We start from the raw sequence: 6,391 nt of genomic DNA, 5'->3' as shown, positions 1-6,391 counted from the left end.
AAGATAGCTTTGAAATAGCACAACCAGTGTTGGGGAAGGTTTGTGGTTTGGAAGAAGAGATGAGCCAAGTCATCAGCATGCTAACTGAGCTGAGGGCAGAGAGACATCAAAGCCTAGAGGCGAGAGAGGTTTCTCAACCATATCACAGAAGAGGGGAGCAGCGGCCTGGGTGTACCGCTGTCCTAGGACCCCACCATGGAGTCACAGTTCGAAGGTACACCAAGTTAGAATTTCCCTCTTTCAATGGTTCAGTTGATCCCTTAATTTTGTTGCATAGATGTGAAATTTTTTTTTTTTTTTTGAACTGTGGGACTACAAAATGGTATAAGGTGCAACTAGCCTATTTCCATATGACAAATGAAGCCATGTTATTTTTATGGACTCATTAGGGGTTATTTACAAATTCTATTCATTAGAGGTTTATTTGTAATTTGTTGAACTTATGGCCTTTGGCATGTTTTCCCTAACTCCCTATATAGGGACGTGAGATGAATGAAGCAAGCATTGAATTAATTAGTTGTAATCAGGTCAGATTCTCCCCTCTGAGGTCTAGGTCGGATTCTCCCTTTGAGGTCCAGGGTTGAGCTCCCTTCAAAGGCTCAAAACAGCACAACAATCCTCCCTATTCATCGTCTTCCTCGCGTGTTAGATCTGGGGCATAACATCTTGGTATCATAGCGGGAACACGATGGGCCACGAAGACCCATGGTTGGCAATGCACAGACAAATCGGAGAAATGGCTGCAGCAGGCATTGCAGCGGAAGAGATACAGAAATGGCGTGCCTCTTGGGTGAAGTATTGGCTATCAATGGAGTATCGAGAGGCATTCTCTCGAGAAGCAATCTCGGACAAGAAAACCGACCACCGCCTGGAAAAATCAAACATGGCATCCTGTTCCCCAGTCGATGCACACCAACACGACTCACGGCGAGTGGAACCCCATCCAAATCTACAAAAGGAAACTATTCTGAGGACTATTTCGACCAGGACATCAGACGATGGTGACCCAAAATAGTTCACATCAGATGGGTTTTTCCCCTCCCCTGTCTCCCACGAAGCCATACACCTTCCACCGGTGACGTAAACGACGACACTGGCTGAACTGGCACTTAATGGGGCACAAATTCCTCCGGAAAGGGCCGACGAGCGCCAGCCATATTTGCCACGTCAGCGCAGGTTTGCCTTTAGCCACCAGATGCGGAGGAGGCTCCGTCGGCACCATCAGAAATAAATCCAGTGGGCTCTGGCTTCCAGATTCTCATTCTCAACCTCAATTTTGCCCTCAAAAGCCCAACGGGGAACCATATCCAACGAATTTTTGGGTAAGAGTTTGAAACACCATCTATTTTTAGTTCAAATTGGTGGTTCCAGGCGGTTGAAGTGCCTCCAAGGTGCTGAGCAGCAGCAACGCTGCTCGGAAATTGGGAACGAATGCTCTCTGTTTCTGGAAGCCACGAACCAAAGCAAGTCGAGATCAAATTTTTGGGAGGATGTCGGGCTCCATTAAATTTTTTTTTTTTTGTGACCTCTGAAATTTTTTTGGTGGTGTTACGGTCCCAGATCTGACACGTGGATTCTTTGGGAGGATCTACAATCTGCCACGGGTTACGGGTCTTCCAAGAATTACCATAGGGGTAGTAGGAAGACATGGAGAAGACGAAAACGAAGATCAAGCCTAAGGGAAGCTTGATAACCCTAGAGCTTGTTGAGTAGAACTCTAAGCCTCTTTACGCTAAATTTAACCTAATTCTTAATACTTCAATGCTTATGTTTCTCATTAGTCTTACCCCTTAAATAGGGTTCACCCGGTTAGGGTTTACACTAAAATATTCTAAAAATACCCCTATAAATAAAATATTCCAAAAATACCCCTATGACCTAAAACTGAAATAAAATAAAGTAAATTAAAGAAAACACTAAAATAATAATGTTATTGCGTGCATAACATTACACCCCCCTTGGAAAACGAGCTTGTCCTCAAGCTCGGAAGTAGTGTCTGTATGCCGACATCTTCACTGGTGCTGAAGTAGCATCCGTGAAAGCTATGACGCCCCCTCTGTTTATCCGCTTCCTTTTTTTTTTTTTTTTTTGGGCTGGTCCGAGTTAACCTGGGTTGACCCGGATCAGGAACCCGGTCCGGCTTGCGACTCAGCGGACCGGGCCGATTAAATTTTCCTAAGTTAGGAAAATTTAATCGGACTCCTCCTTCCTCTTGCAGCAAATCCCGAACAGGGCGGGAGCCGGTAATGGTGGAAGCGTCGCCGATTGGTCGTCTGCTGGAATGGCGCCGACGGGTCTTCTCCGCTGGAATGTTGCCGACGGACTTCTGCGGAAATTTCGCCGACGGTCTTCTATGGAAATGTCGTCGACGATCTTCTGCTGGAATGTCGCCGACGGGTCTTCTGCTAAATTGTCGTCGACGGGTCTTCTGCTGGAATGTCGCCAACAGTATTCGACGGAAATGTTGCCGACGGAATCTCCTGCTTCTCCGGTGATGAAGAGCAGCCCGTTGGGGCTTCACTTCGCCGCTGGGAGAGTTGCCGAGACAGAGGGCTCTCAGAATATTGCCGACGGTTCTGCTGGATTGTCGCCGACGGGTCTTTTGCTGAATTGTCGCCGACGGTCGTCTGCAGAAATGTCGCCGATGATCTTCTGCTGGAATGTCGACGGTTCTTCTGTTGGAATGTCGCCGAATAGGGCAGAATTGTCGCCGAACAGGACAGAATTGTTGTCGACGGAGTCTCGTGCTGCTCCTGCGGTGATTAGCAGCCCTTGGAGGCCTAGCCAATTGGAATTCTGCCGAGACAGACTCTCGAAAATATTTTTCGGTCGGAATAGCCGGGAAATTTTTCCCCTCCCGTGCGGAATGGACCATGGCTGCGTGCACGACATTGGCTTGCCATGAGCAGGGGAGGACTGATTTTTGTTGCTTTTCTGCGTCTGCCTCTCGAGACGAAATTTTTGATTTTTCCGGCCATGGCCAATTCTGCCCGTCCGAGATAGAGATTTGAGGTAGCATGACCTGTTTTGCTGCAGCAACGAGGTTTTCCCTTCCATAACATTTAATGGAAGTATCTAACCGTGCTCGTATTTCCTCCAATTCTTTACCCATAGCATTCCATCTTTCTTGGGATATAGAATAACCCCTTGTGTTCCCGCTCTGATACCAGTTGTTATGGTCCCAGATCTGACACGTGGATTCTTTGGGAGGATCTGCAATCTGCCACGGGTTACGGGTCTTCCAAGAATTACCATAGGGGTAGTAGGAAGACATGGAGAAGACGAAAACGAAGATCAAGCCTAAGGGAAGCTTGATAACCCTAGAGCTCGTTGAGTAGAACTCTAAGCCTCTTTACGCTAAATTTACCCTAATTCTTAATACTTCAATGCTTCTGTTTCTCATTAGTCTTACCCCTTAAATAGGGTTCACCCGGTTAGGGTTTACACTAAAATATTCTAAAAATACCCCTATAAATAAAATATTCCAAAAATACCCCTATGACCTAAAACTGAAATAAAATAAAGTAAATTAAAGAAAACACAAAAATAATAATGTTATTGCGTGCATAACAGGTGGCTTGGTTGTTTTACTGCTGCGCACAGCACCAGTGCGTCTATTCGTTGTCCACATGAGAATGTGAAGGTGCTTTTTGTGATGCTGAATTTTTTTTGGGGAAGGGTCTATTTCGCTGTTGATGAGCACAGTGGCTTGGGTAAAGTTTCCACACATGCTATTCTCTATGCTCAGCTACTCATCGATGGACAAGAGTATGGAGTAAATGGTTTTCTTGTGCAACTACAAATTTTGGAAATTCAATCCCCTCTTCCAGGTAGTACAATTGGTGATGCAATTTGGAAATGGAGCTTACAATACCATGGATAATGGTATCCAGCGGGTTGATCATGTACGAATACCAAGAGATCAGATGTTGACGTGTGTTTTGCAAGCCACTCAAGCAGTGAAAAAAAGAGTGTGTTCAATCACATGTTCCAAAACTGTTTATTTATGGGAACAGCAGTGGTGATGTTCAATTTTCTATCAACCATGAGCTGCAGCTGGATTGTGCTGGCTACCTGCAGTTGTTAAGCAGTAATGTGGATCAAAAGAACTTAGGTGGAGAGCCTCCATACAGCATTATGTTTGGACTTGACATAAGTGGCTATTTCACTAAGGTTCATGTGATATTGACCCGTGATGGGACGCACCACTTGCGACATGAGGTTTTCAATTTCTCTCTAGATGATCTATTAACTAAATCCCTTACAAAGACAAGTATCAATGTGCTAGCAAGTCCACATTTTCCATGTCAATCAATGCTAGAATCTCTCCTCCCGTTGTATAATTGTCCAGAAGGTGGTTTGGCAGAACAATCTACTGTGAGTGTCTATTGGGAGTGGAGATAATGCCACTTTTCTTCATGTGGGTGCATGCAGATGATGCTGAAACTGTCATCCTGATTCTTGAACGAGTTTCCATGATAGAGCTAACATGGATCATGCAGACTCAATATGTTGAACGTTTGGGGAACACATCTTTACCAGTTTGCAAGTGGCTTGAAGGAGTGCAGTTCAAGGGGGCTGGTTTTAGCCATGGTGCAGCAAATGCGCTTGGAATCCCTAAAACTTTTGATAATGACATTGCAGTGATCAAAAAATCCTTCGGTTTTGACCCAGCAATAGAAGAGGCTCAGAGGCCTATTCATGCTGCACACGTTGCAGTTGAAATTGTTGAGAATGGTGTTAGAATTGTGAAACTTATGGGTCGTCATAGTGGGTTTATAGCTATGTATGCTACTTTGGCAAGCCGACATGTGGATTGTTGCTTAATTCCGAAGTCTCCATTTTACTTAGAAGGAGAAGATGGACTTTTTGAATTTATCGAGCAGCGAATTAAAGAAAATGGGCATATTGTCATTGAATTAACCAACAGTTCTGGGCAGGAGTATGTTGCTCACAGCATGAGTCATATGGATACAAAAGATGCATCAGAGAATTGTTTATTCCTTGATGTTGGCCTCTGGCTGTCTAAAAAAGTCAAGGATCATTTCTCAAAAAGCCAGAAGACAGCAATAAACCTGCAGTATATTGATCCAACTTACATGATCCGTGTAATTCCTAGTAATACATCAGACAACATCTACTGTACTCTTCTTGTACATAGTGCTGTTCACGGAGCCATAACTGGATATCCTGGCCAGGTGGTTACTGGCATGGATGTCTCTGCATTTGAGTTCTCTTACCATAAGAATAAGTCATATGGTTTGAATTTCAAAGAGGCAAACCACGATAGCTCCCAGAAAATTTCAGGAGACAGCTTGAAGATTGTCTACAAGTCCTTTGTGGCCTACTACCCACTTGTGTCTATTGTGGATCCATTTGCTAAGGCTGATTGGGAACATTTCAACAAGCTAACAAAGGAGATTGGGGAGCAAGTGCAGAGTGTGGGAGATTATTTTCTTCTTACTAACCTAAAGTGTGTGGAGAAAGCAATCCAAGACAAGGCGTGCAATGCTCATCTGTTGAAGATCAACCATATTGGCTCAGTGACAGAGAGCATTGAGGTTGTTCAGATGACCCAACTTGCAGGCTGGGGTGTGATGACAGGTCACTGGAGTGGTAGAACCGAGGATCCCTTTATTGATATGGTCGTCGGTTTGTCAACAGGTCAGATCCAGACAGGAGCCTCATGCTGATTTGAGCGCCTGGCAGAAGATGACCAGCACCCTCCCCAGGTTTTGTGGGTGTTATTAGATCCAGTGCTGGCCTGAATAATAAAATTGCAGAAAAAAAAATCTGCTCCTCTGCTTGGTTGCTCTACTTTTGTAGTCCAGCGCACTGACGTTGATATTGCGGTTGCCACTTTACATGGACCCAGCCTTCGGCACGGCACACCATCCTACATTCAAGCTTGAGGGCAAGCTCATTTTCCAGGAGGGGAGTAATGTTATGGACTCATTAGGGGTTTATTTACAATTTCTATTCATTAGGGGTTTATTTGTAATTTGTTGAACTTATGGCCTTTGGCATGTTTTCCCTAACTCCCTATATAGGGACGCGAGATGAGTGAAGGAAGTAAGCATTGAATTAATTAGTTGTAATCAGGTCAGATTCTCCCCTCTGAGGTCTAGGTCAGATTCTCCCTTTGAGGTCTAGGGTTGAGCTCCCTTCGAAGGCTCAAAACATTACAACAATCCTCCCTATTCATCGTCTTCCTCGCGTGTTAGATTTGAGGCATAATAGTTATAGGTTACTCAAGTAGAAAAAGAGAGACCAGGGATGACTTGGGGAGAATTTAAAAATCTATGCACAGTTAGATTTGGCCTCCCGCCAACAGTAACCCCCTAGGGGAGTTAGTCCTATTGCCACAAACTGGTTCGGTGGAACAATATAA

General features: G+C 44.7%; 1 pseudogene; it reads left to right on the top strand.

Moving 5' to 3' along the window:
* Positions 1-4,403: 4,403 nt before the first annotated feature.
* Positions 4,404-5,768, top strand: LOC137963223 (uncharacterized; annotated as a pseudogene).
* The last annotated feature ends 623 nt before the right edge of the window (positions 5,769-6,391 follow it).

This window comes from Aristolochia californica, unplaced genomic scaffold, assembly GCF_029961685.1.
Source record: "Aristolochia californica isolate CCGP_79_NKW_82.1479 unplaced genomic scaffold, dmAriCali1.0.hap1 SCAF_4, whole genome shotgun sequence".
Classification (NCBI taxonomy): domain Eukaryota; kingdom Viridiplantae; phylum Streptophyta; class Magnoliopsida; order Piperales; family Aristolochiaceae; genus Aristolochia; species Aristolochia californica.
Note: the sequence above shows the minus strand (reverse complement) of the source record. Positions and strands in the feature narration are given on the sequence as shown.